We start from the raw sequence: 12,489 nt of genomic DNA on the forward strand, positions 1-12,489 counted from the left end.
CTGCTGCAATAGCTGGCACATGATGAACCCTCAAAGAATGTCGGCTATTATTGATATAAAATAATAATTTGTCATCATTATTTAGCCTGATACAGAAGCATATCTTTTGTGAACAACAGACACTACTACACTTAGCAGATAGGTACTGAACCATCCATCACATTTCACTTATTGTCTGGCTTGAATTCAAAGCCAAATTGGATGCTCAAGTTCACTGATCATTTTAATGCTAGTAGATTTTTGATCCTTGAGGACAGAAGCCATGTGTTTTTTGGGAGCCCCACAGCCATACACACAGTGCTTATGAAATGCTCGAAATTACTCCCACTCCAAACTCTTGATAGAAATGCCACTGCTCATATCTCCTTCCTCTTGCATGTCTTCAACTACAATCCAGGTGTGTTTGTCACTCCATCACTTAATGATGGCTTCTGTTAAGAGCCATAAGCTTCTTTTCAGAAGTACATGAGGAATAAATGGTGCTAATTATGAAATGTCTTTCTATTACAACCTTACATGTCTCATCTATAGAGAAGAGTGATATCCAAAAAAATTGGTGAGTGTTGCCAGGGATTCAGCTGAAAATTACCTGGAGGAACAGTAGATGATAATAATAGCAGAACACATTCAAATGGACCGGTAGATATGTTGCTTTATGCTAGCACCACACCAGCTCTTTATGGCCCCTTACAAGACTTAAGCTTAAAACAATACTTTCTCCTTCGCCACATGGTGCTAGCAGTAACACAGTAAACAAATCCACTCATTTCTTTCTACTCTTAATGTGTGTATGTGTGTTTTTTTAAGGATAAGACCCTGGTTGCCTACAATAACACATAACAGATAATACTTCCTACTTTGTTAAATGAGTTGAACCCTTAACTCTGTCATGTACTAACATGAAACCCTGAGAAGTTCTTTAACCTTTCTGTGCCTCATTTTATCTCTCAGCAAAATAAAGGCAATAATAATTCTATTGTCTTCATTAAATTGTTATGAAAATTAAGTAAGAGTTGCATGAATGGCATGGAACACAGGAAGAGCTCAATAAACCTGAATTGTTATAACTACCTGGCCTCAATAAGCCAAAATTGTTATAACTACTTGGTCTTTGGGCTTACTATAAACTTAGATAACTGAGCAGCCCAGAAACTGGAAGGCCTGGACTAGAAGCCATGCCCTTAAGCTTAAAAGAGTAAGCAACATGGCCAAGAAAATAAAAAGAAAATGAGGCCTTGTCACTCATTTGTAACACAATGAAAACATGAAATCTACCTCCGAAGAGCAAATTTTAAGCATCAAATGATCGAGTGCATGGGAAAGTACCCTGTGAAATACAAACACCTAGTGAAAGTATAAGTATTTTTAAAAGAAATTCCAAGAAAGAGGAAAAATGCATTCTATTTAGCTAATAGACATTTATGTCTTAATTTTTTTCTCAGAACTTCTTATTGCACTGTTATTTGGAGAGATAACACACATTACAGACAGCTGGTACTACTCTCAAATCTCTCCAGGGCCCACCCTGTATAGGAACTTTCGAGATGGCCCTGTCATTTTCAAAGGTTTTTTCCACTGAGCCATCAGTTTAAGCATCAACTTGCAGCTAAGACATGTCTAATCTTGCACAGTTTGAACATGTTAAGGCTATGACAGGGTCATTGAGGGCTTGGAGCTGCCTGTCACAGCTAATGGCTTAGTCTACAAAACATGGAACTGTCTGTGTTCCCCTATGTCCAGATGGGAGATGTGGTATGGAGAGTTGTCATCCATCACAGACAAGAAAGCAATATTTTATGAAGGAGATAAAACAATCAATACATTTGGATTTCCATCAGGAAAAATAAGAATTCTCCAAATAGGTCTTAATCAGTATATGCCTGTCACACAACATGTTCATGTGGAATGTGAGCTGTCTAGAAATTGAAGTCACTTAGAATACAAAAATAAATTTAATATGAGGAACATAGTCAGAGTATACCCTGGCTCTTGAAGTCCTTGAATACTTTGCAAGACAATTTTGTTACCTGGCTTACTGGGATGCCAGAATTTCAGCATCAGGTAAGAATGGGTTTTCCTTAAAAAGGAACAGTACAATTCTATTTCATGGAGAATCTCTTGTATTTGAGCTTAAAAGGAATCTGAAAGTTCTTTCAACCCAATTTGGCCTTTGTATGAAAAGAATTTGTTTTCCAAGAGTATAACTGATATGTTCAAGGTAGCAAAAGTGTTAGTGAAAGAGTGTGAGTTTGAATCCCTCAAAATACTCAGAAGTTTGGAGCAGGGCATACATAATTAAGGAAAACAAGGAAACAAGCAATTTAGGCACATGAACATTTTGCCAAAGAAAGAAGAAAAGAAGCAAACAAAGCAGAACCAGCAAAAGAACAAGTATACGAGAGCACTCCTTCTTAGTGTTAATGACCCTTAAAATTCTCTTCAGCATCAGCAGTCTGGGAGTTCATGATGTGACATGAGTGCATTTCTTCTCTCAGGATTCAAATCTCTATCCTATCAAGTGTAGCTTTGGAGACTCAAACTGAATATAAACCCTTATGCAGCCAGTTAAAAAAGAAGAAAATTTGTGATGCTCCTATTTAATTTGCACTTAAGGCAAAGTTCCTCCCTTATTTCTCTATTAGATTACCATACAGAAACTCACCCCTAGGTCAAGTGGAATCTCCCCTACACTCCAAGTTAATGGACACTCACTTACAGGGATGGCCTTGTTTCTTCCTCCAAGAACTAAATATACCATTTCAGAAAATGTCTTCCATCTGGTTAATTTTTTTTCCCTAAATAATGGCAACCATTGGTGGTTTGGTGGGGGTGGTGTTCCACCCAATTCTGTCTTTTTCTGAAGATTTCCCTTCAATCTGACTACAGAAGAAAAGAAGCATAGAAGACCTAATACTTCCCAGTGCTTGTTCAAGCCTGAGAGAGGAAAGTGATGATGATTTGGAGTGGTTCCATGGAAGCTTCTCACTTCTAGGACTTCAGCACAACACAGCAAAGGTGGATTACAAAATTACAGAGGTCCAAGCACTGATTAGGAGTTGTGGCTGTATGAAACATCAGCAGAAGTGCAAGATGGCTGTTAATGTCTTTGGGGGCTGGCAAGTTAAGGAGAGAGACACACACACAAAATTACTAAAATCTGGTGCAGAATTAAATCCTTTCTACTCTAGAGGCAGGCAAGCGGATGTATTATAAAAGGAACAGTGATCCAAGTCTAGAAGAAGATGAGAAATACCTCAAGAACAAGATAACACGAATGCTAAGTTTTAAAGGGGGATTTGGTTCATCTGGAGATACATGTGTGTTCATGCATATACCTTTCCTTTAATATAGATGACCATTTAGTAACCATAATAAAGATCCTAGATTTAAAAGAAACCTAATTAACATCTCTTGATCACTAAATTGTGAGTTCAGTACATTACTAACGCTTTATATTTATATGATATGTAAGGATTCTAGTGACCTTATATTGACAGAAAATCACTCAGTCAGTCAGTCCTGTTTTGAAGTTGAAAAAAGCAAAACACAAGGGCAGCATGTTAGACAATGGCAGAGGCTGGATTTGAAACCAGGCAATCTCACTATCCCTAGCCTGAGAGTCAAATTGGGAAGACTCAGAATCTCTGCACATGAGTAACCAAAAAAACCTGTGTTATAAAACAAGGGCCCCAGATAAAACCAAAGCAATTAAAGTTAGAAAGGGAGCCACTGAAGTACAGCAACTATTTGCACAAGAAAGCTGAAATACTAGCACAAAGGTTTCACAACACAGAACCAACAGTCATTCATATTGGCATATAAATCTTTCATCATTATTTTACTAAGTCGTTTTGGATTTTGCTGTGTTGCAGTTGATGAAATATCAAAGACATGCAGTTCTATACAGTTAACCATCTGAGATTTGAGGAGGAGGTAAAGGAATGATAAATGGATAGCAGACTCTATAGAAAGCAAAGCAGATCAAATTGCAAAGGACACAGCTCTGCAGTGTGCTGTCAGGAAATGGAATCTTAGGTCCGGGGCAATCTAATCCTGGTCCTGCCATTAAGCAAGATGTGTGACCTCCAGCAAATCACTCAACTTTTCAAGGATTCAGTTCTCTCTTGGAAAACGATAATATACAGCTTAACACGCAGAACACCATAACAATCAAATAGGGATGAAAGTATATGCCAATGAACACTGCAGCAATAACAGATTACTATGAGGATTGGTCTGTTTCGGTAGGATGAGGGTGAGACTTCAGGCTTTCAATTTCTTTCATGTGCTTCCACTGTAGTTGATTCAACCAGATTTTGAGAGACAGTGGTCTAGGTTTTTCTGTCTTGAGCATATAGACCTTAAATGGGCTGTAAGAACTTGGTCATTATCCACAAAAAATAGGAAGATGGCAGCCAATGGTGCCACTTCAAGAAATGAACACTCAATGGTGGAGGGGAGTTATTATTATACATGTCCTACCAAGTCAAATACAATTTTAACATCAAGAAATTCTATGCCAGACGCAACCCCATGAAAGGAAGTCTTGCTTCCATACCTCAGGAAGCATCATTATTGAGCATGCTCCAAAGACTGGGTAAAGTCTTTTTAATATAGAGTGTTCTCTTTCATTCTCTAAATAACACTATGAAACAAATAATTCTTTTTTTTTGTCAACTTGCCCAACTGATACACACTTGGAATATAGTAGCACAGCAAGTACATTGAGATCTATTCAACCTCAACAGGCAGACAACAACAAAAACTTTAAAGAGCAGCTATTGATCTAGGGATGCAACCATTGTTAGAGTGATTGTCTAGCACACAGGAGACCTTAGTTTGATCCCCAGCACCACATAAACTAGGTACGGTAGCACACGCCCATAATTCCACTACCCTAAAGTTCAAAGTCATTCTTAGCTCTGCAGTAAATTCAAGACAACCTAAGCTATAAGAGATCCTGTCTCCATAAAAAAGGGTGCTATGAGTTCCCTAGATAGAGATTAAGGGCCAAAGATAAAGAATATGGCTTCCATCAACAGGACCACCAAGAAAAGAATCACTTCAGAGACTTCAGAATGACTGAGGATTATGTTCTTAAAGGTTATTGCTACTACAGCTGTCATTACTGCCACTCTTCCCAATCATCCTTGAAACAGTCCCTCTGGCACATATAATACTTTATTATCCATATTTTATATGATGGAATCATTCCCACTCCATTTTAAGGAGTTGCCCTTACTTTATACTAATGAACCAGGACCAACAAGAGATTAAAAAGGCTTGCCTATAGGACTGGAGAGAAGGCTCAGTCATTAAGGGCACTGGAACCTACGGCAGAGAATGTGGGTTCCATTCTTATTATCTACATGGTATCTCACAGTTGTCTGTAACTTCAGTTCAGGGGATGTGACAATATCTTCTGGCCTCTATAGATACAAGGCATTCATTCATGTGATACACAGATGTGCACGCATGCAACATTGCTACATCCTTAAAATAAAAACAAAAGTTTGGCCATGATTCTGAAGTTCATGAACCGGGAAACAGGGTTCAAATCCACATCTAGTTGGATACAAACCCTTTGTATTTGTAATGTCCTCACTACTGCAAAGTGGTGTGTCTTCTCTTTATTTAGTACAGTCCGCTGACATTGCCCTCTTTGTCCAGAAGGCTTATTCTAATATCCCAAGGCCTCTATGCCTCCAATGGGTTTGACTGCCTCAGGCCTCACAGTGAGTAGATTCTCCCTGGATCTGGGAAAAAAACGCTCAGTTTAAAAATGCTTACAACCACAAGGTACTGAGTCAGCTCTACAATATACACATAAAAACTGGGCATGGTTACATGCTCTTAACAACTAGGTGCTTTGCTGACAGAGTCAGGTGAGTTCCTGAGGACCTATGGCTGCCAAACATAGTCTGCTTGGCAATTCTAAGGTCCCATTAAGAGACCCTATCTCAAAAGTGAAAACAAAAACCCAAGGTGGAAAGCTTCTGAGAAATGACAGCTGAGATTGAACTCTTGCCTGTGCAGATGTGCAAACACTTACAAACATTTGTGTACACAGTCATGCGTGACCACATATACACACATACTCACAAACACAAACGTGTTCACCCACATGTACCCATGATTCACTTAGAATCTGAGATTCTGACTTGGGCTCATCAGTAATTGAATATGTGTAACACAAGTAAGTTCTATAAGGAACTCACTAGCCTTTGATGATCATGAACAATTGGGGAAATGAAAGATAACAAGCAAGGAACATGAGCATTGGGGATATTCAGTTGCCAGAAAGCTAAGGGATGGGAACTCAGGCCTCTGTTCCTAATGCTGGGATTTCTTCTACTGGAGGACACTATAGAGAAGAGGTTCAACACTTCATTGTCTTCCACACATCCTCACCTCTCTCACTTGATTCATGTTTGCCCATCAGGATAGAACTGGTTTTGTTGTTGTTGTTGTTGATGGTGGTGGTGGTGGTGGTGGTGTGTGTGTGTGAACATTCTTAGCTTTTCTTCCTCAGAAGAAATGTCTGTATACATAGATTCAAGACCTGGACTTCTCCTACATCTTCTTAATATTTTAGTTTTCATCAAAATTCCAGGCATAAACAACATTCACTTCTTTTATTCAGTGTGATTAAAAAGTCTTGAACAGTGTCTGTATGAATCATCAGCCTTTGTGAAAGCCTTGCTGTAATAACATCCCCCCCCTGAATAATGTGCTGATACATTGATAAAATCAGTTCCAAAGGTTGAATCAGTGAGGGAAAATTGGCAGGCAGGAAGGTATTACCAGACACTAATTCTTCTTCCTCAGGGTGAGCTGTATAAATGTGTAGCAATAGAACATCTTTGCAATCTTCAGAGAAGTCTGTGGTGCTGAAATGAAACCCATCAGACAAAGAATATCTTTTTCCCAACCACAAATTACCCTGTGCTTTATGAGAAACAGGTAAACAAGTAACTTTTGAAATCAGGAAGACAATAATATTTTCCATTCAGCTAAGGTTTTATTTCACAAGAGCCTAAAGCATTAGTACTTTAAAAGAACAGTTAATTTATCCTCATTCCTTTGAAAGCTGGAGGCATTCAATGCATGGGCTCCAGGATGGGAGAAGTCAGCACATATCACTGAAACAGAGCAGCTTCGACCCCATACCAGGAAAATGGCTTGGGGGTGGGATGGGGAGGAGAGTGTTCATCAATTGCAGTTTACCGACATCCACTGCAGCATTTCCAGCCTCTATCTTATTTGGCTCCACACTTAGAGCTCTTCAGTGCCATGTCTAATCTCAAACTACAAAAGTCTTTCTTCAGAGATGGTGAAAGAGACAGATCTCATAAAGTCCAATGAAGCTGGGGCTTGGTAGTCAATTCTAGGCCAGCAATAATATGCAGGGGCCAAAATTCTACCAAGACAAAATGAACTTCAGGTATCCTTAACTGTGTGGTACAACAAACAGAGATGACAAAGTTAGTAGATAAAAGATGGGGCGCCTTCTGATTTTTGTAACTCTTAAAGGAATGGGACTTGGAGAGGTAATACTGTCTTTTGCAGCCCAGGCACGCCTAGGTCTACCTGTTCTGTTTTTTAAGATATATTTTATTTTTATTAATTACAGTTTATTTACTTTGTATCCCACCTGTAGCTCCTTCCCTCTTCATGTCTCATGAGGAGTGGCTGCATTGTCTTCCCCTGAGGCCTGGTAAGGCTGCATCCCCCCTAAGGGGGAGGTGACCAAAGAGCCAGCTCCTGAGTTCATGTCAGAGACAGTCCGTGTACCCTTACTAGAGCATCCACTTAGACGATGAGCTGCCATGGGCTACATCTGTGCAGGGGTTCTAGGTTATTTCCATGCATGGTCCTTGGTTGGAGTATCAGTCTCAGAAAAGACCCCTGTGCTCAGATTTTTTGGTTCTATCGCTCTCCTTGTGGAGCTCCTGTCCCCTCCTGGTATTTTTATCTCCCCCTTCTTTCATAAGATTCCCTGCACTCTGCCCAAAGTTTGGCTTTGAGTCCCAGCATCTGCTTATTTACCCTGTAGGGTAGAGTTTTTCAGAGGTCCTATGTCGTAGGCCCCTGTCCTTTTCCCTGTTTTCTCCCTCTTCTGATGTCCATCCCTTTTGCCTTTCTGAAAGAGGATTGAACATCTTATCCCGAGTCCTCCTTCTTGATTAGCTTCTTTAGGTGTTCAGATTTTAGTATGTTTATCCTGTATTATATGTCTAATAACCCCTTATGAGTGAGTATATACCCCATGTGTCTTTCTGCTTCTGGGATACCTCACTCAGAATGATCTTTTTAGTTCCCACCATTTGCCTGCAAATTTCATGTTTTCCTTGTTTTTAATTGCTGAGTAGTATTCCATTGTGTAAATGTACCATAATTTCTGTATCCATTCTTCAACTGAGGGGCATCTGGTTGTTTCCAGCTTCTGGCTATTAAAAATAAAGCTGTTACAAACATGGCTGAGCAAATGCCCTTGTTGTATGCGTGAGCCTCTTTTGGATATATGCCTAGGAGTGGTATAGCTGGATCTTGAGGTAGCACTATTCCTAATTGTCTGAGAACGTGCCAGAATGATTTCCAAAGTGGTTGTACAAGTTTATATTCCCACCAACAATGGAGGAGGGTTCCTCTTTCTCCACATCCTTTCCAGCATGTGTTGTCAGTTGAGTTTTTGCTCTTAGCTATTCTGATGGGTGTAAGATTTACCTGTTCTTAAACAAAAGAAAACTCTGTCTTATTGCTTTATATACCTAGTACAACTTGTGTTTGCATGTATATATATGTATTTATTTATTTATTCTTCACCAAGAAATCTGTCATTATCGTTGAAATCGCCATCTTGAGGCTATAATAAAACTGCTTTATGTATATTTATTATTTCCTTTATACATGTACATTCCATGGAAGAAACACCATTATCAAAGCAATGGCATCTACTTCATGTACTGTTATGTGATAAACATTCGCCTATGAATTGCTGCACATATTATCTCATTTATATCTTCAAAAAAACTCTTGCTACCCACCCTGTTTGGCAGACAAGACAATCAAGGACTTTATGTAACTCCCGGAGTCACTGAAAATACGAGTTGCAGAACCATGCTCCAGTCCACACTTAGTTTTGCAAGTCGATTAGACTTTCAAGGTGAAAATTGTTTTCAGCTCTCTATCATACATAACACCTAGATAAATTTCTGTTGCATATGAGATAATTTATAAGTATTTGGACTGCTTCTTTGAGTTTAAATCAATGCCATTCTTCCTCTTGACTCTTACTTTTCTAAATATAGATAAGTCATCATCATATATACAGATGTTGCCTGAACTCCAACAATTAATTAGACATGAATCCCTATGCTACTATATAGAGAGAAGTCTTAGGAAGTTTTCTGATTTCTATTATAAAAACTGGCTTTGGAGAGGTGGAAGAGTTGGCTGAACAGTTAAGAGCACTTGTGACTTTTCCAGAAAGAGCAGCGTTGTCTCCTAGCACCCATGTCAGATGGCTCACAGGAAATCTGACCCTAGTTCCAAGGTATCTGACACCCTCCTTTGGGTCTCAGATCTTCCACAGGCATCTGCACACGTGTTCACACAGACATATACATAAACAAATACTAACTATTAAGGAAAACTATACTTTCTGATAGTGGTGATCATTCTGACTCTCACTCTCTTTGAAAGCAAAGGGGTGGATAGTCTTTCAGTCCCTTGGAACTTCTATTGAGTAGTGTCCTTTTCTGGATTCAAGAAGTCCTTACATACCACTGGTAAATGTTCACATCAGTAAAACATTATGAAGTAAAGTTTGAGTACTATATAAGCAGTCATAAAATTTGCATAATCTGAAATATTATACACATTAAAGCTACCTTAATTATGATAACAAATAAGAGACAAAATAAATGTGCAATGTATATGGAATAAAATGTATTCTATAAATATAGAAGCTTAAACTGGGATCTTATGTAGCCATTTCAAATATTATCTTCAGTATGGGGGTGTGGCTCATAAATTTATAAGGAATGCTTAGAATGCAGAAGGCTCTGGGTTTAATATCCAGCATTGCTAGAAGTATTGTCTTCAAAGAATATTAGCATGGGAGATTCTTCCATCTTTTGATATCTTCTTCTAATTCTTTCTTTAGAGACTTAAAATTTTTTCATACAAGTCTTTGACTTGCTTGGTTAGGGTTACACCAAGGTACTTTATGTCATTTGTGGCTATTGTAAAGGGTGTTGTTTCCCTAAAAAAAACAACACATACATGATGGCAATTTTGTGTTTAGTACATATAGTGCTCCTTAAGTTTAAAATTTAGGAAGCAAAGGAGTTACAACATCAACAATTATAAACATAATCACTACAAAGACAATAATTACTAAAGTTTATATCTTACTACAATCTATAGCAAAAAGTAGGTATTCTGAAAATATTAAGTGAAAGGAAAGATAAAGAGAGTGTTGGCAAACAGGAAAGACTTTGTAAAAAAGATGTCATTCTTTGGTACCTTCTGGGTCATGATGGAACTAGTTATTCTACCGGTGTCAATTTCTTTTTCTAATGAACAACGCATTACACATAAGAACTATAAGAAAAACAAATACTCCTTACAAGACTGGATGAACAACCAATCCTGTCAGCATGGAGGAAAACTATGACCGGGAAATGTAAGAACTATTTGAAGGACTGAATGAATATTTTTCAGATAAGGATTTTATTTTTATTAATTTCATAGAGCATGAAGAAAGACTTTCAAAACCCCTTCTTTGTTGTTCTGAACACGACTTTAGCAACAAAGAAGTAAAAGGGAATCAGATCGCCAAAATGAGTCCCTTGTCCTTTGAGATAAAAAGCTCCAAGTAGAAGTTGGTCACTTGGGCGTAGACACTGGAGAACTATATTCATAGGGGAAGCCCTTGGCGTGTAAAACAGGCAAAGCCCTGGGGGGAAAAATGCTGTCAACAGCACATCATCTTTGAAGTAGCTTTTATAATGTGCCATCAAGCTATTCTATTTGGCCAAAAATAAAGATTGGGGTGAATTCACAATTTGTAATTGATGAGAGCCTTTGGCATATATCTGATGTCTTCATTTTGAGCTCCTCTTTGATGTGATGTATCAATTGATTTTCTTTTCTCCTATCATTGTTCTCAGATTTGTACAACAGAGCCCTTTATTTTCAGAAAAATGATTAGCATGAAATGTGACTTATACTGTCCTCAACTATGTGTTCTATAAATGGTAAATGGTGGTAATTACTATAAGATGAAAGTCATATATTGGATAAATTCTTGTAATTATTATAAAGAAATGGCCTGGTCATGGTCTCAAATCAAATTAAAGAGGCATAAAATTCAATTTCATTTTCTCAAGATCTGCGTAAAAGTTGAGCACACACAAAATGGGGTTGCAAATTGAACACACTGGCACAGAAACTGTTTCTGCACAGATGGTGTGAAATGACATATTTCCAGAAGTTTCCATGCCATCTCAAAGCCCAGGGTATGTTTTTTTTTTATGACTACCACACTTTCAATCAAGGAAGTGCTAAAATATGGCTTAGCAGGTCACCAATCCCTCTCTTTCATTTCCCCTTTGAGGAAATAAAACACCAAGTAAATGAAAACTAAAAACCGAAGAAGAAAAATGTGCTGACAAGGCTACTTTTGTAGCATAGAAATAATAGTTTAGTGTTCATGTTTGTGTTCTACATGTGTATTTATATAATCTATTCATAATTTTAAAGTTAATATTAACCCACTTAGCATAGTAAGAGTCAAAAGTATAGGAAGTAACAAGTGTTGGCAAAGATACAGAGAAATGTTATCCTGTATACTCCTGGTGAGAGTTTGAAATGGTATAGCTACTCTGGACCATAATCTGACAGCTTCTCAAAAACCTAAACCCATGTTTCTACCCTTAATTGTTTGCTCAGGATAATAGAAAACACATAATCCTCAAAAACCTCCATGTTTACAGCAGCTGTATGTTGACAGCAACAGTATTCCTAGTATCCTAATAGCATAAACTTAAATATCTATCCATAGATAACGAGGTGATTAAACATGGTATGTCCATACAATGTTAGACAAAAAGCAGTGAGGGACTTACACTTCTGCATCACTGAAATGCACAGCTAAGTGAAAAAGGCCACACATAAAGACCACATTTTTTTGATATTGTTTATATGAAATATACAATATAGGTGAATCCATAGAGTTAGGGAACAAATACCTGACTACTAAAGTCTGCACACAAAAAATGAGGAGGGCCTGCTAAATCATAAGGAGTTTGTGTTTTGAGTGTGTGAAATGTTCTGGATGTAGTAATCATGTAGAGCTCTAGATATACCAACAACACTCGACTATATGCTGGGAAAGGGTGAATTGTAGGTAATACAAACTCTCTGAGCTATCATTTTAATGATGCAATGCTCAGTAGGCAAATCCAATGCTAAAAGGACAGA

The sequence above is a fragment of the Psammomys obesus genome, unplaced genomic scaffold (assembly GCF_907164565.1).
Source record: "Psammomys obesus unplaced genomic scaffold, mPsaObe1.curated_primary_1811, whole genome shotgun sequence".
NCBI classification, from domain to species: domain Eukaryota; kingdom Metazoa; phylum Chordata; class Mammalia; order Rodentia; family Muridae; genus Psammomys; species Psammomys obesus.